Source organism: Stegodyphus dumicola, chromosome 10 (assembly GCF_044657685.1).
Source record: "Stegodyphus dumicola isolate Sdum_Otavi_A_Nest chromosome 10, ASM4465768v1".
Classification (NCBI taxonomy): domain Eukaryota; kingdom Metazoa; phylum Arthropoda; class Arachnida; order Araneae; family Eresidae; genus Stegodyphus; species Stegodyphus dumicola.
Window position 1 is genome coordinate 166,276,641 of NC_140777.1, and position 26,596 is coordinate 166,303,236.

A 26,596-nucleotide genomic window follows, 5' to 3' on the forward strand; every position below is an offset into this window, starting at 1 on the left:
GCGGACAGTCTTCAAACACAATTCTCATTAAACACTGGACTCATGTTCGATACCTGTGCAACGCACACGCATGAAGTCCAACACCAAGTTGAAGAATTTCTCTCCTCAGATACACATTCTGAGGAACCCATTACCACAACCATGACTGAGATTTCTGCAATTGTCAAAAATCTCACCCCTGCAAAAGCACCTGGCCTTGATAGGATTTCTAATCGCATGATTAAAAATTTGCCTATTAAATTCATATTTTACCTAGCAGTTTTGATTAACTCAATGCTAAGGTTAAAATATTATCCTAATAGCTGGAAGAATGCTTTAGTCATTCCTATTCTTAAACCTGGTATGGACCCAAAGTCCCTCAAAATTACAGACCGATCAGCCTCCTGTCTTCACTTAGTAAAATCTACGAAGCTATACTGCTTAGATACCTGAATGATTTCTGTCGAAACCGAAATATTATTATTCCTCAACAATTCGGTTTTCGCGCAAAACACTCAACTCAGACCCAGCTACTGAGGGTAGTAGAAATCATTCACACAGGATCTCGCAGTGGAAAGCCTACAACTATAGTCTATTTAGACGTAGCAAAGGCTTTCGACAGGTGTTGGCATATCGGAATTTTATTCAAGCTCATGCGACTTGAAATTTCGGCTGATTTCGTGCACATAATGCACTCTTACCTCAATAATCGTACCTTTTCTGTCAAAGTTAAATATTCTGTTTCTTCTCCTCGGCCTATCCTGGCGGGGGTGCCTCAGGGAGGAATTCTTAGCGCTACGCTCTTCAACTTGTATGTAAATGACATACCACAATCACCAAGTGTCGATCTAGCCCTTTGTGCGGACGACACAGCCATCATTTCTCAGCAGCCAACACTTAACGCCACTCTCAATCACCTTCAACTTTATTTAACAGACTTGGAGTCCTGGCTCATTACCTGGAAAATCAAAATTAACGTCGCAAAAAGTGCCGCCACCGTTTTCTTTTCCAGAAAGAGGAACGTCCATAGTCAACTCCAACCACTCAGGTTATTTGAAGAGGAGATACCCTGGGTGGATTCCTATAAATATCTGGGAGTTTATCTAGATGCGAAGCTGCTCTGGAGTACCCATATAACTATACAATAGCCAAAGCAAGAACTGTCAGAACCCAACTAATGTCACTTATCAACCGAACCAGCAACCTCTCTCTCAGCAACAAGATCCTCCTTTATCGCAGTACCATCCTTCCCATCCTCACCTATGCAGCTATCATCTGGTCAACCGCAGCCAACAGCCACCTAAAGAAACTCCAAGTATTCCAGAGCGTCACGCTTCGCATACTCACCAATGCTCATTATTTCGTCCGGAATGAAGTGCTCCATAACGATCTCAAAATTTTACCCCTAGATGCCTTTTTTCGGCAAAATTCGGCCAAGTTTTTCAATAGACTTTCTCAGATTGAAAACCCAGTCTTGCATTCACTTCCTGCCTATAATCCAGCAGAGCCCAGCTCTGCTAAGCGACCTAAGAGCGTTCTTGATAGAACATTTAACATCTTTCCTAGGAAGCCAAAGCGGAGGTGCTTGCTTGACTAGGAATTCTTTCTAATCTTAAACTTTAAACTTTAACCAGCACTTCACGGGCCTAACCCGGCGACCCTTAACTAACTCTCCTTTTTACATCACTGCCCGCCGGATCTAATCTGGCCTCGTTCATCGCGACCTACACCTGTACCACTAAACATGACCTCCCCCCATTTATCAGGACCTCACCTTTTCATTTTTCACGGACCAGACTTATAGCATTAAAGTTAACTTTAAAAATAAGCAATATTAAACATCAACTTATTAAACTAATTTAACTTCTAGTAAAATTTCGTTAAATTTGAGACTTAAATAATCCTGCAATAAATTATCTTTAATTTAATCATTCCTGCAGACCACCTTTTACTTAAATTTAAGTTCCAATTCCTTATTTGGTGGCAACAGTTTGAAAAGTGAAACGGACATTTATAGTGATCCAACGCAAAATCGCAAAGCGAAAACAATAGTTCTTCAGGGACAAAGCCCCTATGGGCTAATTGTCTCCAGCGCGCGAGACTGTATATCGGAAATTCTAAAGATAGGCTCATTTTAAAAATTATTTTGCGATAGTGCCGTTGAATTGAATTTTATGGTTAAGTGCGAAGAATATGATATTTAATAAATAAAGGTAACACACAAAACGTTAAAAAAAAACGGCTGTGTGGCCGTAATGTAAAATCTGAATTTTTTATTACAGTCTCTCTTTCTTACGGAATTAAAAATCTGATGTGTACACCATGACTTCCTTGTATTGGAATATTAAATTATACGCACTTTTTCTTGCATTTCATTTAAACTTATTGGATTGAATTAAATCTACTTCGCCGACAGCGCATAAACCACAATAGAATAAATGCATTCTTTAAAATTAACTCTAGTATTTGTTTACCATAGCGACACTCTGGCGCTAGGTTCACTTAACAGTATTAATAATTATATAACAGTTAACTTATATAATAATTTTATAACGGAAACTAAGTTAACTGTTATATAATCCAATAATTATATAACAGTTAACTCATATATTTCGTTCATATTATAACTCATAATGCACAAAATTTATATCATTTAAAGAATAGAATTATCTAATCGTTGCCACATGTTCTATTCAAATACTATAATAAAGCTAGAATGATGTATAAAAGAAATTAAGCAAAAAAAAAAAAAAAAAAAAAAAAAAAAAAAAAAAAAAAAGAAATAGTTTTTCACAGACGATTGAGTGTTTCTCATTTAATTAATTCAGTTCTCACTTCGCGAGAAGGCAAAAATACATAAAAACTCAAAATATCTATATTAAAAATTACGAAGTAAATTTTAAACGCTTATTTCCTCGAAAAAATTCCAGAAAGGATTAAGCATGATTTAAATAATAAATGAAGGCGTTATCTTTGTTGCTGCGAAGCTAAGTTTCTCTAGATTGGCAACAAATCCACTAGTCTCCTGTTTCAAATGTAAACATCAAATGGCCGCCATTAAAAAAAGCTTAGCGGCAATTAAATAACTTTAAAATTGCTGATAATTCTAAAAATATTGCACACAGATTTACTAAAGGCATAAAATCCTTAACCGGAAGATAAAAACAACATAATTCAATTATTTTTAAAGCAAAAAATGTACAATTTACAAACATATAAGAGTAAAGAAACTGAGATTACTGAGCCGGGTAACATAGTGGATATATATATAAATATACGTTTGGTGCGGCCGATTGCACCAAAATACGAGGTGCACATCTAAATGTCCTATATACAAGATTTCAACGTTCTGAGGCTACTCGTTTTTGAGTTATGCGAGATACGTACGTACGCATGCACGTACGTACATACGTTCGTACAGACGCGACGAAAAATTCTCTTCAAAATTAATTTTAAAGCAGTTTTATAATTTTTTTGAAGGAAAAGAGTATTTTATTCTGTCCTCACGTACAGATATCGCGCAAAAACATCGTTAAATTGCATTCGATAGCGGTCAAAATGGATATTTTCGTTGAAATATGCTGCCTGAAACTTTTCGCGATTACAATACTTCCTTTTTACTTCGTACAAGGAAGTAAAAAGGGCTTGCAAAAAATTCTTACACAGTATTTTATTATTAATACTCTAACATGTTTTACTTCATCAGAAGCATTTAAGCCTTATACATTGACGAGAGAATATAGCCTCTGAACATAAACAACGTGTTCCAAAATTGTATTTCTAGAACTTTTTTTTTGTTTTTCACTCCAGTCTGATAAAGGAAATGGCAATTTGTTATCATTATATTCCTAAAATATTTTCTAAATTTATTAGTTCTTGAGAATAAATAACGCTAAGTGCGGTGATTTTAATGAACTAAACAATTACATTCTGCTTGACATCATCCTTTTTAACGGAGCTTTTACCTTATAAAACTATTTGAAAATCTGTAGCATCAATAACGTTTAACTTTTTAAATTACAATTTATTGTTTTTAGATAAGATAAATGTAAACGATTTCGTAAAAGGAAAACAGAATTTCCAAGTAAAAGTGATTATTACTCCTGATTTTATTTCTAGGAATCAGGCAAACAAAAATATTTATGGGAAAAAAGATGTTTTTTTTAATTATAAATCTGAAAGCTTTTAGATTTTACATTACGCCCTAAGGTGCGCTTTTTTAAAGTTTTGTGTGTCACCGTTATTTATTAAATAAATTTTCTTCGCACTTAAACCATAAATTCAACAACAATAACGCAAAATAATTTTAAAATGAGCATATCTTTAGAATTTCCGATACACAGTCTCGCGCGCTGGAGATGAAAGTGCTCCCCCCTCTCCCTATAGTGTTGCCATTGCTCGCTTTGAAATCGTTCAGTTATTAATCAAAAATTCGTTAAAGTGTTGTAAAATATGAAATCGATAATAAAATGAATTTTAAATCCCAAATTAGGGCTTCTAGATGCCCATATTCGAGGGAGGATTACGTTATTCAAAATTAGATGGCTCTAGGTACCGTTGTTTGAAGACAGAGCGAGAAACATACACACATTTATGTAAATTCTTTATTATATAATTTATTTAAATGTAACGCAGGGTGATAATATTTGGGGCCAAAAATTTGAAAAGTCAAACGAACATTTAAAGTTTTCGACGCAAAATGCCAAACGAAATTAATAGCCCTTCTGGGCTAACGCCCTTTGGGCTCAAAAAAAAAAAAAAAAAAAAAAAAACAGATTTTTATATTACGTCCAGAGGGGCGTTTTTTAACGTTTTGTGTGTTACCTTTATTCTTTATTAAATATCATGTTCTTACTTAAACCATAAAAATCTGTTCAATAGCAGTATCACAAAATGTTTTAAAGAGCATATTGTTGGAATTTCCGATAGACAGTCTCGTGCGCTGGAATTTTTTTTTTTTTTTTTTTTTTTTTTTTTTTTTGTAATAGTTTTCAGTTATGTGATTATAGTTTAGATTTCTATCATAAATTATTTGAGATAGACCGAGTTCTTCTCTTAAAAAATTAACTTTTCTCAAATGCGAATTAAATGAAAAAAAAAAATCATCTGAATTGTAAAGAGCGATTAACGATTTTCATGAAGTAAAGCTGGGATATTACAGCCACAAACACTTGTATGAATATAATAAACATGATCTTAATGCAAATTTTTGCAGAAAATTTCGCTGAATAAAATTTGTTTAAAGACATATACCATTAATTTCATGTTCAATAGACTAGCCTGTTCAAATTCATCGAATTTCTAAACCTAATTTACGTAGAAGGAAAGATTTATTTGCAGAAGTAAAAAGATAATAAAAATAATATCTATCTGTAGTTTAGAACAGTGTTTCTCTACTAGATTTACTCCAAAGACCGGTAAAATATTTCGGTACGTTCTAGCGGACCGGTAAGTTTAATAATTCGACCCATTGGCACAATTTTTGGACACATAGCTGGATATTTCGCGGACGGCAAATATTTTTTTGCGGACCGGCGGTTGAGAAACATTGGTTTAGAACACATTTTGTGTCTTGTGCTAATTAACATACGATGTCATTTTTTTTTTTTTTTTCCTTTTGTAGTATGAAGTATATTAGCAACTGGGTGCGTAATCTAGAGGTCCAGGTTCGAGTCCCGGCGACGGCAGTGGCGGGAGACATCTGTCACCGGGCGCAGCAACGAGGGAGCGCCAAATTGATGTTACCGAATTTTAAAATGAAATGTTTTCCATTCTTGCACACAGAAATGGGCGCAAAATCTTCAGTTGTCCCCGAGCGCTCAAAACCTTAGCTACGTCTCCGGGAGAGGGCACTGCTCATTTTTCATGTCTCCTTCAAAAATCCCAAGAACTCTACACCGTTATGCAGCGAATATACCTAAAAATTAAAAAATGCAATTTGAAATTACAGGTGCCTGTTATGCGCGGGAATATGGTATGTATTCCTGGTAAAAAGGGAGTAAAATAAATATGTACACTGGGGAAAAAAAAAAGAGACAGTTCTAAAGCTCCCATTTCTATCTAATATATATCATAAGTCGCACTTTCGAGACATGAAAAATACAGTTTGAATTTCGTCAATAGGCCCAGTAGAATGGGAGATTTAGAATTGTCCTTGTATTTTTATTTATTTATTTATTTGCGCAGTGTACAAAGGGACCAAAATAAGCAAATTTTATAATAGAATACGCTCGCGGAAATCGCGCGCTAAGGTGGTACAGGACTCTTTTTAATCGGTAGATAGAGCATTTTGCTGGCGTAAATCCTGAACTCCATGCGCATATCGAGCCAGTTTACCTTACAATATCCTCAATGAAGGCATCTCTCCCCTTGGACAAGTGCGCTTTACCATATTTATAACCTAACCTGTAGAGACATTAGGTATTTCTTGGAAGCCGGAGAGATAAAAAATGAGCAATCGCCTTCGCCGGGAATCGAACCAGGACCTCTGGAATACCGGCCCAGCGTGCAGAACCACTACACCACGAAGGCAAGCTAGGAAGCTGGGAGAAATACCTTATACACTCCCTTTTTAAGGGCGACTGGGGTTTTTGGAGGGCCCAATCGCCAAATCCTGGGTGTGGAGAATCCTCATCCAACACCCTTTTAGTTCCGGCGCCACTGTAGAAACATTAGGCATTTTTGGAAGCAGGCAAGATGAAAAATGAGCAATGCCTTCGCCGGGAATCGAACCACAGACGTCTGGAATACCGGCCCAGCGTGCAGAACCACTACACCACGAAGGCACGCTAGGAAGGCGGGAGAAATACCTTATAAATGTAAAATTTTCATTTGAAGTTCAATATGGGGTTTTTTTTCCATACCTCACACCATTCGATTTCTATCACTCCCAAAAATGCTGACTTCATTTTTACCTACAAATATCATAGGGTTTTACTTACATAGAAGCTTATGTTAACTCAATGTGAAAAGCTTCACTTGTAAGACAATAACAAACTTGTAAGACCTATCCCAGATCCTATTATAATGACAATAAGTTATCGCTCCAGCTTGAATTCAAATGACAGAAATTTTTTTAAGGTTTCTTAAAAAGGTCTTTTTTAAAGTTTTTTTTTTTTTTTTTTTTTTTTTTTTTTTTTTTTTTTTTTAAAGGCAATAACGTTTTTATTGAACTGTTGAAATTAACAGGAGGCACTGCTTGTGTACAGATGAAACTCTACCACCTCCGGTACTTAAAATAACATAGAACTGAGCGTTTAAATTCAAGTAAAGAAGGCTGATACTACACACAAAATAGTTTACTTAAGTAAATAACGGCGCGCTTTTTCAAAAGTCGGCTAGCAAAATATCTAAAGCCGGATTAAATTCTGGCAGAGCTGGCGATAATATGTAACTGTAAGCGAGCTCTAATTCTGAAACATTCAAAACATCAACTTAAATAATCATCAAGTTTCATTTTGATAAAGATTAATAGTAAAATTTCAAATCATAACCGGTTAATTTTACCATAAAATCCTACAATTTGACTGAATACGAAGAACCTTGAAGGTTTTCAAAACATCTTAACGAAGTGTAAATTTGCCTTTCAATTCGCTTCAACGAGAAATGGTTATTTCAAGTTATTTGGTCATGAAAATTATTTTTTCTTAAAATAGGCCCAACGGTTTCTTAATTAGCGGATTTTCTAAATATTCGTTCAGTTTAACTGCTATCGTTTTAAAAGATTACTAATATTATTTTTAATGATCCAGCTTCCACGGCTATTGAAATGCCTTGGACGCTTTGTTCGCAATTTATTTTTTTAAAAAAAATTTCTGCTGTATTTCGAAGTAAATATTTTGAATTAGTAGATTTCATGCACGCTTACTTTACACTTATTTTTCTCTTCAATTTTCCACGATTATAAAAAGCAAGTTGTATATTTTCTCTCGTCAAAAAAATATCTCAGAATTTTTTCGACGCATTTTAACAAAGAAAAACTAGAACCTTATATTTTCAAAAGTTTAAAATTCTTCCAGCTCTTTTACAAGAAAAGCCTATCAGAACTGGTTCTTTCTCATACCTATTACCGCAATGTTCCAAGACATTTTTAACTTTAATTTTCCAACGATAAAATAAATAAAATAAACAAAATACTTAAATACACAAAATAACTAATTCCTTTATTAGTTTTATTTAATTTCATCCTTTATTAGTTTTATCAATTTCATCGTAAAAGATTTAATACAGTATTACCTACAAAAAACATTTTTTTTAATAATAGTTGAATTTTTAATTACTAAATGTCCTGTACCCACTTACCTTTCTCTTTTTTTACTTAAAAGGGCTATTGGTCTCGAAAAGAGATTTTGCGTCGTTTCTATTTATTTCGAGTCTGTTCCCGTTCGCAAACGTGACATTCTTATTTCATATTTAATCTATCTATTATTCATGAACAAACTAAACTGTTTAAGAGAAATATTATTTTCCTCCCTTTTTAATCCGACTTATTTAAAAAAATAAGCATATTTCGTTCATGATATATATAATAAAAAACATTCAGTACTTTTATAGAATTACTTTCCACACCTTGTCATTTTTTAAATATAGAGAAGATACATAACGTCCCCATGTTATCCATGGACATCTCGATCGATAATTCCTACTGCTAAAAAATATTAACTTTAAAATAGTCCATCTGAGCAATCATTAAAATCTGAACTTTTTTTTTTTTTATTTTTTTTTTTACTTACTCTATTCAAACGCGCTTATTCCTACAAATAAACACATTTTTAGCCCAAAGGGCGTTAGCCAAGAAGGGTTGTTAGTTTCGTTTTTATATTTTGCGTTTATTCACTATAAACGGCGAATCACTTTTTATATTGTTCCCACCAAATATTAGAGCCCAGTATTATATTTAAAGAAATTAAATAGTGAAGAATCTGCATAAATGTATGCTTGTTTCTCGCATTGTGATAAAACAACGGTACGTAGTGCCATCCAATTTTGAATAACACACGTCTCCATCCGAATATAGGCAACTGGAAGCCCAAATTGGGAATCTGGAATTTGCTTTATTATCTGTTTCATATTTTGTAAAACATTTATGAGTTTTTTTGATTAAGAAACTCAACGATTTCAAAGCGAGAATTGGCAACATCAACAAAACAAAACAAAACAAACAAACAAAAAAAAAAAAAAAAAAAAAAAAAAAAAACACTCCAGCACACGAGACTGTGTTTTGGAAATTCTAAAAATATGCTGATTTTAAAATTATTTTGGATATTGCTGTTGAACTGAATTTTATGGTTTAAGTGCGAAGAACACGATATTTAATAAATAAAGGCAACACACAAAATGTTAAAAAAACGCCCCTTAAATTACTTAAAAGTTGCATCTGCATGTGTGGAAGAGTGAATCATGAGAAAAGAAGTGAAATATTTGTTTATATTTGGTGAAAAATCGTCCACTGCAGCAACTATGCTTTAAATGAGAAGAGTGAAAACGCGAAAAATTATCACTATGATTGTATCCTTGACAGTTGTACCGCTGGGTAGGCCCAGGTTTAGATTTGTATTTAATAATGCGGACCCATAGTCCTCGAAAAAATCATAAGACTATGGGTCCGCATTATTAAATACAAATCTAAACCTGGGCCTACCCAGTGTTATAACTGTCAACGATACAATCATACACAGCGAGCGTGTCATAATACACCTCGCTGTGTTCAGGCGCGGCAGGAATCATATGGTACTATAGTGTCTGTTCTTTGTAAGATGTGCTGAAAATCACAGATCCCATCTCTGCTCTTTTAAGGGCACCCAAAATTATAATGCAAAGTGTATCCTATGCCTGGGACCGCACCTAGCATCCTCTATCTCTTGCCCACGCAGACCAGGAAATCTAAATAGTAACGATAACCACAATGAAGAAATAAAAAAATATTAAATATTCTGAAATGGAAAATATTCAAAGCAATGCTACCTCAGAAAACTCTCAAAAAAGTTATGACAGGTCACGTGATACTGCTAACCAATCTGAAAACACTAACTCATATGCAACTGAAGTTTAAAATAAAATAAATCCCATCAAAAATTCCAATTCTAATGCCAAAAAGGAACAATCCCGAGAAAAAATATAAATAACAGGCATGAACGTACAGGGGAAAACCTAGACAAATTCATAGCTTTCATGGCTTCAATATATGATCTTTATGATGACTTCTGTAATGCTAAATTTGTCACTGACAAAATGACTGTAGGATTTGAAGCACTCAGGATCTACAAAAATATCAATAATGACTAATACAAACAATTTCCAAAATTATTCAAATTTTAATAGACTAAACTACACCAAGATAATTTTCTACAATTGTGATGGTTTACTAAGGCAGCATTTACAAAATACTAAATTTTTGTTTGAAAACAACCTAGATATGATGTTACTCAATGAAACATCTCAAGCCCAATAAAAAATTCAAAGTTGCAAATTATGGAGTCTATAGAAATGATAAAATGCACAAAAGTGGAGGAGGTACAGCTATCATTGTAAAAAATTCTGTCAAACATACTGAATATCTTCTGCCAAATTTTTCTACAATAGAAGCTTGTGCCTGCCTAATCTAAAGCAATAATTATACTCCATATCTAATTGTTTCAGTGCACAAACCACCTCAAAAAATTATCAATACTGCCGAAATTGACTATATCTCCAACTTGGGATACCCTATCATCATTGCAGGTGATCTAAATTGCAAACACCCAGCATGGCACTCCAGACTTACTAACAGTAATGGAGTTAGATTGTATAATTATATGCAAAACTCTCCTATCAATATTCTAGCTACCACAGAGCCAACACACATTTCGGCTAATAATAACCACATCTCTTATGTTATAGACATACTTATTACCTGCAATATCCCTCAAATTCCAGACCTTATCAATATCACAGACCTGGACTCTGATCATAATCCCATTATGTTCATTTTGAATAATATTAAGCATTATATGCCCCCACAGCCTACTCAAGTAAACTCGACTGACTTTAAATATACTAGTTTAATATCTTATACAACAATATCTCTGCTGCAGCTAAAATGACTACTCCAGACTTAATAGAAGAAGCAACTACTAAATTTAACAATAAAATTCTGGATGCCATCAATAAAGCAACTAGAAATTCATCCAAAAAAGACTACTCCCTTCCTATCAATATTGTAGAAGAAATTAGAAACAAGAACAGATTAAGGAAGATCTGGCAGAGAACTAGAGACCAGAGAGATCATAATAATTATAAAAGATGTGACTACACAGTCAAAAAATTATGCTTTGAATTTAAAAAAGACAGCTGGAACGACTCTGTAGAAAACTTATCTCATACAGATCATTCTATCTTTGAATTTAAAAAAGACAGCTGGAACGACTCTGTAGAAAACTTATCTCATACAGATCATTCTGTTTGAAAATTAGCCAGAAAACTAAGAAATACCAACCAGAAAATTGGACCTATTGAGAACAACAACACAGTTAAAATCGTAAAAAACAACCTTATATTAGCGTATACCTACGCTAAATATAAGGTTGTTTTTTACGATTTTGATTGTCACATTAGCGTGTTTCTCTTCTAGTCTAACAACACAGTTATTTATCATCCTGTAGATATTGCCAATGAATTTGCAGATGTCTATGAAGAACAATTCAAAAATAACTTTTCGCATCCGGAAGACAACAACATTAAAGAACAAGTTCATAACTTTATTAATTCCAATAGGAGCACAGCTAATCCTCCTAACACTCCCTCTGAAGTATTCTATCTGATTAAGCATTTAAATCCTAAAAAAGCCAGCGGTTATGACAAAATTTCAAATACTGCCATACAGAATCTTCCTAAAAAAGCTATGATCTTTCTTGTCAACTTATTCAATGACAACCTGAGGAATAATTACATCCCTAATGTCTGGAAAATTGCTACTATTATTGTCATTAAAAAACCTGGAAAGGACAAAAAATTAACCACAAGTTACACCATTTTCTCTTTTACCTACTATTTCCAAATTATTTGAAAAAATCATTCAAAAAAGATTGCAACAATATGCTCAAGATAATAGCATAATTTCTCCTTATCAGTTTGGCTTCAGGAAAAATTACTCCACCACTCACCAAGTCTCCCGCATCGTTGAAAAGATCGGTGAAGCCTTTAATAAAAAGGAAACAGTAGCTGCTCTTTTCCTCGATGTGGAAAAAGCATTTGACAAAGTTTGGCATACTGGTCTTATATTCAAACTTATTACCTACAATTTCCCTCCTGCTCTAATCATCATTATCTTCAATTATCTGCAAAACAGATACTTCCAAGTTAGAATCAACTCTGACTACTCAAACAAAAGAAAAATTAATGCTGGCGTCCCTCAGGGAGCAAATTTGGCTCCTTATCTCTACATTATTTATATAAATGATTTCCCAAATTATCCAGGTACTGAGTTAGCTCAGTATGCTGATAGTACTGCTATCTTTTCTACATCCATCAACCTTACCTATGCTCAACACAAATTGCAAAATGCTGTTAATAATATCCAAGATTGACTCCAAAAATGGAAGATTAAAATTAATTCACAGGAAAGTACTAATATCATCTTCAAACGCACTAATAGAAGACCTGTATGCGATCATCTGTACATTAATAATCAACCGGTCAATACAGATAACTCAGTCAAATATCTTGGCATTAACCTAGATTCCAAACTTAATTTTAAAATTCATCCACAAGCTACCAAAGCCAAAACTATGCAAGCTTTTATGAGTGTATATTCAATAATCAATAGACACTCGAAACTGAGCATAAATACAAAAAAAATTATCTATTTACAACTCATAAGTCCTGTAATGCTTTACGGTTCGCCAGTGGGCAGCAGCAGCACGCACGAACAGAAAGCCTCTGCAAACATTGCAAAATAAAATCATAAGAACCATGCTGGGTGCTCCGTGGTTCGTAAGAAATGAAGTCCTACATAGACATATGAAAATTAACACAACTAACGAAGAAATACTAAAGACCGTCTATAAATTCTACAATAAAATCGAAAATCATCCCTCAAATCTCGTCAAAAACATGGGCAATTACGATTACATTATAGAACAGCCGTACAAAAGACCAAGGACAATTCATCACAATGTTCGTTGGTAACATATGTATATACTCATCATCGTATTTTATTATTCAGTATTTACTCAAGATTTTTGCTATACTTCAATTCTTTTGAACCTTGAATGAACTTTTATTGAAGGAATTACCTTATTTATCTGCAACTGTATTGGCCGATTAGCAGCTACACCTCTATACTCAAGTTATATTTTTCTTTAATCATCATGCATCAGCATCATCATACTGATATTTTTCTAAGTTTACTGATAATGTTAGAATACAATTCTATTCATCAGATTTGTAAATAGTCTATTATTTATTTTAATATAAAGCAAAATATGTCACCTTGAGCATCTCTCGACTCTGCCAATCAACATCACGGAAATAGCACACGTGACCAGCACCTCTGACTTACGTTAGTAAATTGAAATTACATCCCTGGCATAGATGTCACTTTTGTAATCAACATCTCGAATTAACACTGTGATTCAGGAATCTATTTTACTACTTACATGCATCCTTATGAGACAAGCACCAATACATTTCTAAGGCCTTTAATGGATAATATAACAGGTCAAGTAATGTACTTTTATTAGTACAAAACTTGAAGTATTACGTTATGACCTGACCTGACCTGAAAGGTCAGATCCCACTCCAACATTCAGAATAATCAATTCGGCTTTCGTCAAGGACATTCAACAACTAATTCTCAATTTTAGCAGAAAAAAATTGCAGAAGCTTTTAATAATAAATCTTGTTTCGTTGCCTGCTTCCTGGACATCGCATTTGACAAAATTTGGCCTAATGGTTTACTCTACAAAATCATCTAAATTAAAAGCGACATTAATAAAGCATGTAGAATCATTAGGATTGCTGTACTGCTATGACCCGTTTTTCTCAACTATAAAGTGGCCGGGAGCCAGGAAAGGGGTATTGTCGTGACTTGCGATGTGGCGAATTTTGGTACTTAGTTATTACTTTTGTAACAGACAGCGCCACCACTTTTTCAAGTCATTTCATCACACAGTTGCCATTCGCCAATGTAACAGCCAATTAAAAAATATTCAGAACTACCTTTCAAATTTGCATAATAAGATTTATTCTTATTAAATATTAATATATATATATATATATATATATATTGTCTGTTTTGCAAAATATTTATTTCTTGTGCTGTGTTTTATATTACGGATAAGAAAATTTTCAGTGTACGAAAATACAAGTGTGAATTTTTTTTATTAAATTAGCTGGTTTAAGTATTTCACTGAATTATTTGGTATTAATATAACTGAAAGTGAGCTCCTAAATGTGATGGATATAGATAATATCAAGAACTTTACGCATATAGTGAATGAAACACACCCAATTTCGTACTGCTATATTTACTTGTCAAAATCTATTTCAAACGATTTGTTGTAAGCACAGCATTAAAAAGTCTGATATGTAGACCACGACTTCCCTTGCGCGGAATATTAAATTATACGCACATTTTTTTTCTGCATTTCATTGAAACTTATTTCCTCTCTCATTAGAGATAGTTTTCTCTTTCAATTAATTCAATTCTCACTTTGCGACAAGACAAAAATACATAAAACCTCAAAATAGCTTTATTAAAAATTGCAAAATATAGAGACTTGAAACACCAAATACAATTAAAACAATTAAAAAAAACAATTTTTACAATTAAAATTATTGTTTCTACGCAAAAACAAGTAGTTATGCCAGCGACAAGAAGGCAGATTTTTCGGTGCACAAAACTTTTACTTTGGGTCCCACTTGGCAAAAAGACACTAAAAGTGCAGAAACTGAATTCACTATTTCGCTAAGTTTCAAATGCAAACAAATATGGCAGCTATAGTAAAAAAAAATTAGGCTTAGCCGCACTTAAAAAACTTTTAAATAGCTAATAATTCTACAACTATTGCATGCAGATTAACTAAAGGCATAAGAACTTTAACTGGGAGATAAGAACAACATAATTCAATCATTTTTAAAGCAAAACATGCACAATTTACCAATATATAAAAATTATTTTAAAAAAAAACTGAGCTCACGCAGCTGAGTTACAAAGTGGGTATATTTGCTTATTTATACACTTTTGGTGCAGCCGAATCCAACCAAAAAGGTAGGTGCACAACTACATGTTATATCATATACAAAATTTCAACGTTTTGAGTCTACTCGTTTTTGATTTATGCGAGCTACATACTTACATACGTACATCTAGACATCACAAAAAAATCTGTCCTGAATCCATTTTAAATCCTTTTTGCAAACCGTTTTGGGAAAAAGAGTCCTTTATTCTGTTCTTACCTACAGATGTCATGCAAAAACATCGTTCATTGTATCTGATAGCAGTTAATATATGGGTATTTTCATTGAAATATGATACCCGAAAATTTTCATGGCTGCGACACTTCTTACAAAAGTACAACTTACTTCGTTTGATTTACTTACAACTTACTTCGTTCACTGTCTGTCTCATTATTTACAACTTACTTCGTACAAGGAAGTAAAAAAGTGAGTTCTCAAATATCAGTAAATAATTAATTTTATTCCTTTTGTTCTTTCATATTATAATAGTTTATCATTTATCAGTACAAAAACTGAGGTAATTAAAAAATTAACTTTTTAGATATTTTTAGTATTTTTTCATTAACGTTATAAGGTATTTTCTCCCTCCTTTCTGCATGCCTTCGTGGTGTAACCGTAGCACACTCGGCGCGTATTCGAGAGGTGCAGGTTCAAGTTCCGGCGACTCCTTTGCACATTTTTCACAGCTCCTTTAAAATAACCTAATGACTCTACAGTGGCGCTCGAACTAAAATGTTGTGAACGATGATTCTTCACAACCAGGATTTAACGATCGGGTTTCCTAATTTCCATTTGCCCTTTAAAAGGGATAATGTATTTTCTCTCTCCTTCCAGTATGCCTTTGTGGTGTGACGGTTAGCACACTAGGCGCGTATTCGAGAGGTTCAGGTTCGAGTCCTGGCAAAAGGCATTGCTCATTTTCAAAAATACCTCTCGGCGTATTATAAAAAAATAACCTAATAGATTCTAAAACGTAATTAATGAAAATCATTTCAACCCAAATAGGATTTGCGTTAGTGAATTTTAGTTAAGAATAGTGGCTCCCCACTATTCTGAATATTATTGGAATAATTTAAAGATTAAATCCGATAGTATCTTAAGATGGTTTTGCAATCAGAAAACAAATTTATATTGATTCATCCTTATTTTCTTTACAAATGCCGAATATCTGTTTGCAAGTCTAATCTGTTTTCAAATCAAATGCCGAATATCTGTTTTCTATTTGAACTTGATCAAATAGTGTGTTAGTGTTTAATTCAAAAGATAATATTATGCATTGATTAACATTTCCTCTAACTTCTTTTTAACTAAGGTTGCCTATGAGCAACCCCTTTAATTCTGACTCGCAGCTTTTATTTTTAGGTCAGGATATGAATGTAATGTTAAGGCCAGGATATGAACGTCGGAAGGTTAAGGATATGAACCTTTAAACAATAGGATTTCTTTTGAAGCACAGCGGCATGACAATGATCAATAATCTTAGCATCACTAAGAATAATTTTCTGGGTTCTCATACTGAAATTTTCCCAGAGTATTAAAAGTTGTAAATGAAAACGTAAGCATATTATAAAGGAAAATGTAGCCGAAAAATGCTGTGACTGCTATTTAACTCTAAAGAGGGGTTATCAAAGAGAAAATGAGAATTAATATTGATTAAAATTGCATTTTAGGTAATTATTACTGATTATAATAGACTGCAATGTTTGAATATGAATTCTTTGAATATTTTTTTAAAAAATTATGATTGCGAAAATAGAAAAATAGTTTCTTGGATTGATTCCTTTCTCACAGAAGCCAGATGAATTCTGTTTTACTTAATGAAAACTAAAATTTATTTGCATATTAATCTGTCCTCTATGAGCACTTTATTTCAGTGATCTCTATTAATCTGCCATTTGTTTTTCTTAATTTAAATGCTTCAAGAATAATTAGAAAAGGACCTAATTCTCTTCTTGCCTTTAAATTCTTCATTTGTAAAACTGCATTTTCAGCTATAATCATGTGAAATAATTCTCTAAATATAATTCAGTGCAGAAAAAATAAGATATATAAACAGCTTGCAAATGGGATCACCACTTAGATTCTGTTTTAGAAATATGATGAAGCTTACGAAAAATCTAGGAAGCGAAGTAATTCCGTACAATATTTTATAATTTTTTATCAATGATCAACCTGTAAATATAATTTATCGACATGCAAATATAATTTAATAATTTAATGTGTACGTATATGTTACCGTGAAACACCGAAATTGGAGAATATCGACTTTCACCGGAGAATGACAACATTTACCACATACATCGGTGAAAGATCGAATATTGCATTACATTCTTGTACATTCGGACCCTCACCGGTGTTATGTCGACAATCACAGATATGCTCTGGTGTAGGTCGAAAAGAGAGTTCATAAGAAGTCATAATAGTTTAAGTTGTTGCAATAAATAAGATTTGAGTCACATAATTTAGTAAGCTTTTTATTACTATTATTTTATTTTCTCATTTAGAACACACTGTATAATTAAGTAAGTTTTTAACTTCTATTATTTTCCTTTCTCATTTTCAATGTACTGTGTGTTTTAAGTTCTTATTTTAAGTCTCAAGTGCTTTTTTTCGTGACTGAATTACGGAGAAGAAATATATTCTTATATGTTCAACATTCACCGGTGAAAGTCGACATTCTCCAGATTTCGGTATTTCACCATAACATATGTTCTACATGTAAATATTATAATATATATATGCATGTATATGTGAGGAGAAGGTTCATTAGCGTCTGAGTGGTAAAGCCGCTAAACAGTGATAGTTCGGTCCGGAGTTCGCATTCCAGTGAACGGAATGGCTGTATGGGCGTTTACGCTCCCCGGGGAAAGCGATTAGAAATACGATTTGTATGCGATTGAAATGCGATATTAATGTGCAAAATTGATATAATTTTGAATATTTGTTTCACCTGTTCATTCGTGCTTTCCCAGTGCTCGGGTACCTTGGCAAGGTCGGGGGGCTCCCTCTCCAAGGAGGGTCGAAAGCCTGAGCAAAAGTGCCTACTACTTACTGACTTGGTGTGAACCCCAGGGTACCAGGTCGGTCTACAGACCCAGTGCATCTTATTTAGTTAAGCGTTGAATAACTCTACCTACATCAAAATGAGTTCTAAAGACATTCTCAAAGAAGGACAGGCATATATTGCCACCTTAGAGACAATATTGACAAATAAAGCTTCTGGCATAAACAAGGCAGTAGCCGCTGATATTCGACATCAATTTCAATTGATGTTCAACCTTCTAACTGAACAGTGTGTCGAGATGGCACACATGGAAGGACAAATTCATCAAACGCCAAACATTAAAGACTCTTATGCGGACGTACTTAAACGTCCAGCTCGTGACCGATCCAAAACATGGAGAAAACCAGATAAACAACATGTCACTATTTTATACCCCACAAATGAAGGGGATAAACCAGACAACATCAGAAAGAAGCTCTTAAAAACTATTGATCCCACAAAGCTCCACATTGGAGTGAAAAGACTTAAAAATGAGGCAAAAGGTGGTCTCTTAATAGAGACCAATAAAGCGGAAGACATAGAGACGCTAGAAAATGAAATAAATACTGTACCAGAACTTAAAAAGGACCTACAAATTGTTCGTCCTACACGTAGGCTTCCTAAAATTATAATATATGATATTCCAAGGGACTTGACTAAGGAAGAACTTAAGGAAGCCATTTTAGCCCAAAACGAAGGCATCGATGGTGATGGCCTACAGGTTAAATTTCCTATCAAGCATAAGAACGGAAATCATTGGGTTTGTGAAACCTCACCGGAGGTTTTCAAACACTTACTAAGTTACGCAAACTGTGCGTTAATTGGGAACGTTTCAATTTAAGAGAATACATCAGACCAACGCAGTGTTTTAAATGCTGCCAATACCGACATATTTCTAAACAATGCCAAACAGAAGAGGCATGTGGACATTGTGGAGAAGTGGGACATTCCCACAAAAATTGTGACAATAACTACCAAAGATGTATTCATTGTGCAGAAAGAAATGCGAATAGTGATAAGCACCTTGACGAGCAGCACTCAAGTTTCTCAAAAGACTGTCCTAGCAGACAGCTAGAAATTGAAGATCTTCGAAGAAAAATCAATTATGGCTAGAGAACTTATTCAAAATATAAAAGCGTTGCAAATTAATTTAGCGAGATCACATGTCGCAACAGCACAACTAAAGACTTGTATCTTTGAATACGACTTGATTTTTATTCAAGAACCATACTGTATCAATGACAAGCCGTCTGGCTTTCCGACTCAAACATTTTTTCTCCAAATGACCACCCCAAAACAGCCACAGTGGTGGTTAACCCACGACTTACGGTTCTGAATACTTACGCTTCTTCTACTTTAAATGTTATTACATTAAAGATTGAACATAGGACAATAACCATTTTTAACTGTTATACTCAACCTATAACGGACTTAACAGATTTAACTACTCTGTTAAACTTAGCTGAACGTTACTTTGACGATCAACATGATCTTCTTCTCCTTGGCGACTTAAACGCGAAAAGTGTGCTCTGGGGCTCCCCCTTCAAGGATCCCAGAAAACGCACACTTAGAGAATTCTTAACAATGCATAGACTGGCTGTTGAAAACGATCCGGATGGTCCCCCTACCTACAACTGCACAACGGGAAAGAGCTGGATTGATATTACAGCTTCCAGATCAATCTCTTCCACGTCTTTCATTCATAATTGGAAAGTTATGGACTGTATCACTTTAAGTGATCATTGTTATATCTCTTTTGAAATTACGTATCAACATTCTAGCTCAACTCAAAGAGTCAAATATAAACTTACACAAATGGATTGGCTCTTACTGAAGGCAAAAATTGGTCACTTTTTTGGTTCAATGGAATCTTACTTGCCTAAAGATACAGTTGATCTTAATCAACTTATAATTAAGTGGACTCAGAAAATACAGGAATACTGTGACTTGGCAACCCACGCCAAGGGAAAATATGTTAAAACTCAACACAAAGGTGTCCCTTGGTGGACCCCGGAACTCTCAATATTACGAAAAAGAATCCTCGCTTTGAGAAAGCGTTATCACAAATGTATTCATGATGACGAACTAAGGGCACACTATAAGCAAGTCTATGAAAAAGACCTTGCTCTCTATAAAAGAAAGCTTATGCAAGCCAAAAGAACAACCTGGAAAAGATATCTGGAGCGTCTAAGTCCTAGTTCACCCTTCGGGGTACACTATGACATTGCTAAGGGGACTATGCAATCCCCTCTACAATTAAAAGCGTTACTCAAACCAGATAAAACCAAGACTTCTACAATAGAAGAAACTATACGTTTCCTAATGGATTACCACTTTCCTAAAGATATAATCAACGAAGACACGGAGTTTCATACGACAATTCGTAACAACTTAAGGAATCCATATAATTCAATAAATGATGTTCCGTTTACGATTCCAGAAGTGGAAAATGCTATCAAATCCCTCAATCCAGGCAAAGCACCTGGAATGGACAATATACCTAAAGAAATTATAGCTGAAGTTTTCTATGCTAACCCACAATTACAAGTAGCGTTACTTAATGAACTCTTCCGTCGAGGAATATTTCCTAACTGCTGGAAGACAGCGAAATTAGTATTATTCTCAAAAGAAGGAAAAAATGGTGAGCTTCCTGATGCTTACCGCCCTATTTGCTTGCTTAACGCATGGAGTAAAGTCTATGATAAATTAATCACTAACAGATTGACTTATTTCTTAGTATCGAATTCCAAATTAAGTGAACAACAATATGGCTTCACGGCGGGAAAATGCTCAGCAGATGCCATCAAGGACAACATAGTCTCACAAATAGAAGCAAACCGACGTAATAATAATTACACCAATGTTATCTCTTTGGATATCAAGAGTGCATTCAACAATATTTGGTGGCCGTTCCTACTACAGGAACTCCGCAATCTGGGATGTCCTCTAAATATTTATAAAGTTATTGAAAGTTTATTGGATAATAGACATATAATCTATGAAATAAATAATGTTCAATACTCCATAAAACAAGAAAAAGGATGTGTACAAGGATCCAACTCTGGACCACTATTCTGGAATATAGTAATGAATATAGCTTTAAAACTCGAATTTGAAGATGGAATCCACATCCAAGCTTATGCGGACGACGTTTCACTCCTAGTAACAGGATCTATGCATATGCAAATTCAAACCAAGGCAAAGTTGGCGCTTCAAAAACTATCAGAATGGGCACTCAAGTGCAAACTTCAATTCTCTCCCGAAAAGTCAAAGTCTATGTTTATAGCAATCAAAAAGCGTGGTGCAGCCTATTCAGCACCGACAATAAAGATGAACGATCATACCATTAAGCAACAAAAATCCATTCAATATCTTGGAATAGTCATAGATGAATGCCTTACCTGGCTACCTCATCTAGATTATATTAAATCTAAAGTTTGTAAAATAATGAACAATCTTCTTAGATTACTTGGGATGCCCAAACCAGTTCTGAAAGAACTTTATAAACGTGCAATAGAGCGTACCATAGTATACACATGTCCTGCCTGGTGGTACCCACCTACGGTAAAAATGCGAAACAAAACAAACTCTATACAACGCATAGCACTTCTTGCAATGACCAAAAGCTATAAGACTGCCCCTACTGCAGCTCTTCAAGTGATTGCTGGAATTATGCCGCTTGATCTTAAATTGGACATGGAAAGCATCATCCAACGTACCAAACGAGGATGGACTGACTTTAAATATGAGGACTTAGAACTTTCACGGGATCAGATTGAATTCCCAGTACCTAAATGGCATTCTCATCCAGCTCATATTCAAGTCTTCGGATGGGACAACAAGCCTCCAATCAATAAAGGTTTAGAAATTTATACGGACGGTTCAAAAAGTGAAGATGGCACTGGAGCTGGCTTCTGTTCCTTCATGAATGGAGTTTGTCACGATCAATTTATGTTTAAACTGGATAAGACTAGTACAGTATATCAAGCTGAAACTTTAGCATTAAAGTCGGCATTACTATGGTTAAAATCACACCCCAGTCCTGCGCATATATATTCGGATAGCCAGGCTGTTTTAAAGTCTATCCATAAATACAATATCTATAATCAGAACATTATCGCCATAAAGAAATTACTGGCTTTTACAAAAGCAAAGCTTCATTGGATAAGAGGACACCAAGGCACTGCCGGCAATGAAAAAGCCGACGAGCTAGCCAAACAAGGGATTTACTCGAACACGTACCTAGACTGCAAGATCCCTATGAGTAATAGCATCAGGACGACAAACGTTCACACTTCTACCGAATGTTTCGGAGAAACGGCATTTCAGTGATTTTTTTTAAATCAAGTTATCACTAATCACGGAGCCTTTCCGATTTATATTAACAGATTCAAACTAAAGGAATCTACATGCAAGTGTCAATGTGGTAGTGAATCCGCAGATGCACTTCATATGATTATAGACTGTTCCAGTGTATCAACAAAACGTAGAGAAATTTTCAAACAAAATATAACTTTAGAAACTCTAAAACAACTAATTAAGAACGACAAGGGACGATCTTTGTTATCAAGTTTTATGGAATACATATACCATAATGAATCAGATCTGTACTTATAAATTGATTGTATTATATAATATTATTGTACTTATATTGGAATACTCATATCACAATGAATTAGATCTGTACTTGTAAATTCAATCGTATCATGTAATATCTTTGTACTTTTATTTGCCATGTTATTAATCATTTAATTATTGTAATACTTAATACTGATTCTTTCCTTTGTTCTTCCTATCATTCTATGTTGCATTGTATAACTCAATTTATGTTCAAAAAATAATTTGTTTTGTAAATATAAAAACATGCTATGTAATGTATTTTTTCAATAAAGACGTTGGCGAGGCCAACACATCTCCTAGTCAGAAGACCTCAAAATTCTAACTAGGTCTTTCAAAAATTCTAATTGGCATTATTTGATCTTTGAGCTCTTGCTCCAAAATTGAAAATTTCCTTAGCCTATTGGCTCTGGTGATACTTCTGCTTAAGAAGTGCGGACCAGACAATCCATTTTCATGTTGTATGGGCGTTTATGTGGTTTTCCCCATGTATAACGCATATACGATCCAGTTTTGCTTAGAAAGTCCTCTACAGAGGCATCCTTACCCTTAGGCAGATAGCCGTCGAGTGCTTTGCTATATTTAAATAAACCACAACAAACCATATAAGTAATTTAAAAATCGCTTTATTTTATATATGCTTATAAAATGTATATATATATGTGTGTGTATGCGTAATTAAAAATTTTCTAATTGCTTCAGAACCTAACATTTATATTGATATTATATACATATACATACATTAATGAACATTGTATATTTAAGATTTTTTTCTTTCATATTTTATACCTGGTAGAGACATTAGGTATTTTTTTCCGGAATCAGGCAAAATGAAAATTAACAGAGCCTTCGCCGGGAATCGAACCACGGACCTCTGACAATACCGGCTCAGCGTGCAGAACCACTACACCATGAAGGGATGCTAGGAAGGCACGAGAAATACCTTACATACTCCCCTTTTGAAAGGGCGACTGAGGTTTTTAGGGGACCCAATCGCCAAATCCTGGGCGCAGAGAATCCTCATGAAACACCCTTTTAGTTCGGGCGCCACTTTAGAGACATTAGGTATTTTTTTCTGGAAGCAGGCAAGATGAAAAATTAACAACGCCTTTGCTGGGAATCGAACCACGGACCTCTGACAATACCAGCTCAGCATGCAGAACCACTATACCACGAAGGGATGCTAGGAAGGCGGGAGAAATACCTTATAACCTTGTTCTTTATTTTGTTGCATTTATTTATGCCTATATACATACATATAAAAAAAAACATAATAATAGGCTAAAAATTAAAAGCAAAATTTTTAAACCCGTCCTGCACTATAGATATGTGTGTATTGGACGGCAGAATTTAGGGAAGTTGAAATTTTTGGAATTTGGGAAAGCACCGAGTGTCAAAATTAAGGGATGAGAAGTATTTATGATTTAGGGAAAGCACTGGGATCCAAAGTTTAGGCATGGTTAAAATTTAGAACTTACAAAAGCGCTTTGCAGCAGAATTTAGGACCTGTAGAGGCGATACCAGGCGGTTTCAAGCGCCAGCCCTAGATAAAGCCTTAAGTATATATGTGGGAGTTTATTTATTCAGGACTCATATTAGTTTGAAGCATGTGCAAGAAATAAACGTAGGTATAGTAAAAAACTAAACTATTACAATTCAGGCTTAATTCAGAACGCTATAGGAGCAAGACAAAATTTAGCGAAACCACTTGGGTTTCGTTGCCAATCTTGTGATACATAGCCAATAACGTATAACACACGCTATTAAGTTAGGCTAAAATTATCATTACTGATTCTAAGGCATTTTAAATTAATGTAGCAGACTGCGCTGCTCCCTGACCTTCTAATTTGACCCAGTTTATTAATTTTCGCAGACTGTTATTATTACAGAAATTTTATAAAAACTAAGCTTGAACTTTCGATTATGTCAAAAAGAGTTTCCAATTCTGGAGTTACAAAAGGGATCTACAAAGCGAAACCATGTTTAGAAGTCCATTAAACAAAATGTGGAATTGCTGCAAAAAATGCATACAGGCATATTCGTCTTAAAATTATGTGAGGAGTATGGCATTGGAAAGTCCACTGTATATGACACAAGAAAAAAGAAAAAGGAACTTTTTGAATTTTTTGTGGGAGCATCTTAAACAACTTGCATTGAACGAAATGTTTAATAAAGTAAACAAATATTAAGCTTTCTTTTGTAAATTTTGATACCCTTTAGATCATAATTGTTCTTTATTTCATAAATTACAATTTCATAATTTTAATTGTATAATTTCTGCATGCCATTTTACCAGATTTAAATTGATGATCTATTATTAGGGGGACCAAAAAGTAATGTCGTTTCTACGCATGTCGACAACAACGATAGACAACAACATGCTAAGGGCAGAAGTGGATGCAAATCAATGTCAAACAATCGAGGAACTGTCAAACACTCTTAACCAACCTTGGTCGACCAAAAACATTTAAAGCAGAATGGAAAAATAAGCAAAGCAGGTGTTTGAGTCCCCCATAATCTGTCCGAAGAGAACAAGGCCAACCTATCCATCACACGCAATGTATTGCTTCAACGGCACCATACAGAACCATTTTTTGATCGCTTGATTAGTGGAGACAGAAAAATAAGTCCTATATGATAATCCAAAACTCAAAAGGCAGTTTTAATAGGGGTTACAAAGGGTTTACATCCCGAAAAGGCACTTCTGGGTATTTGGTGGAGTATTCGTGGAATTGTTCATTTTGAATTGCTGAAATCTGGAAAAACTGTTAATGTAGACCTTTATTCTGAACAATTGGATCTAGTGAACCAATCTTTAATTGGAAAATATCCGGCGATTGTCAACGGAAAAGGCATCATTCTGCAACACGACTGTGCAAGACGAACACTGGAAAAACATAATGAATTGGGGTGGGAGGTACTGCCTCACCCACCATATTCGCCCGATATCGCACCCTCGGATTTCCATTTATTCCAATCCCTACAACATTTTCTTAGTAACAAAAAATTTCAAAATTTTGATGATGTCCAAAATGCCATCTTGAGATATTTTACTCAAAAACCAATTGATTTTTATTGATCTGGGATTGAAATCTGCATACTAGATGGCAAAAGGTTGCTGATAACGAGGGTGATTATATTATTGCTTAAAAATAAAAACTTGTTACAAATTTATTTGTTTGAATTTAATGTAAGAAAGCAACATTACTTTACAGCCCCCCCACAGGATTTGGAAATATCCCAAATCCGGAATCGGCTAGTGCGGATTTCGAACTTTGTACTGTATTTATTAATACTATATGAAGAGATACTTTTTTAAATTATAAAAAATATTGCTTAAATTTTTAATGCATTTTATTCTCACTTTTTTGAAGTGTTTGTAAGAGTAAATTTTTAATTTTGCAATGTTATTGTCTGTTATTTTACTTCAATATTTATAATTAAATTTTATATACAACAAAATTTATTTTGTAGATTTCAAAATTGTGCATCATATACATATTTAATACTTCTAAATATGTCAAACAATACATAAAAAGTATTATAAATTAAACATGCTTATCTTCTACTACAGAAATGTTTAACAGCAACAAAATTTAATTATAAGATTTTTCTTTTCTTTCATGTTTGCAGCAAATGCAAGAAATAAAAATAATTCTGAAGATGTTTTTTATGTTGAAAGGTATCTAGTGGCATTAACTGCATAAGATACTTTTAAGCAAGTTGTAGCTTATATTTAAA

The 26,596-nt window shown here is 34.1% G+C and overlaps 1 protein-coding gene and 1 long non-coding RNA gene across 13 annotated transcripts in view; one reads left to right on the forward strand and one right to left on the reverse strand.

Moving 5' to 3' along the window:
* Positions 1-26,596, reverse strand: part of LOC146995185 (uncharacterized) — a 428,660-nt gene that overhangs the window by 386,653 nt on the left and 15,411 nt on the right. The gene's annotated exons all lie outside the window — the stretch shown is intronic.
* The window catches only part of LOC146995191 (uncharacterized), a 95,610-nt gene that overhangs the window by 64,926 nt on the left and 4,088 nt on the right, over positions 1-26,596 (forward strand). For 2 of the 8 annotated variants that reach the window (XR_015043627.1, XR_015043624.1), the window contains one exon: positions 25,177-26,286. The exons of 5 other annotated variants lie outside the window; for them this stretch is intronic. This is a non-coding gene — a long non-coding RNA (uncharacterized LOC146995191). Of the gene's footprint in view, positions 1-25,176; positions 26,287-26,596 lie in introns of those variants that run through there. One more of the 8 variants, XR_015043620.1, reaches the window with a different exon arrangement.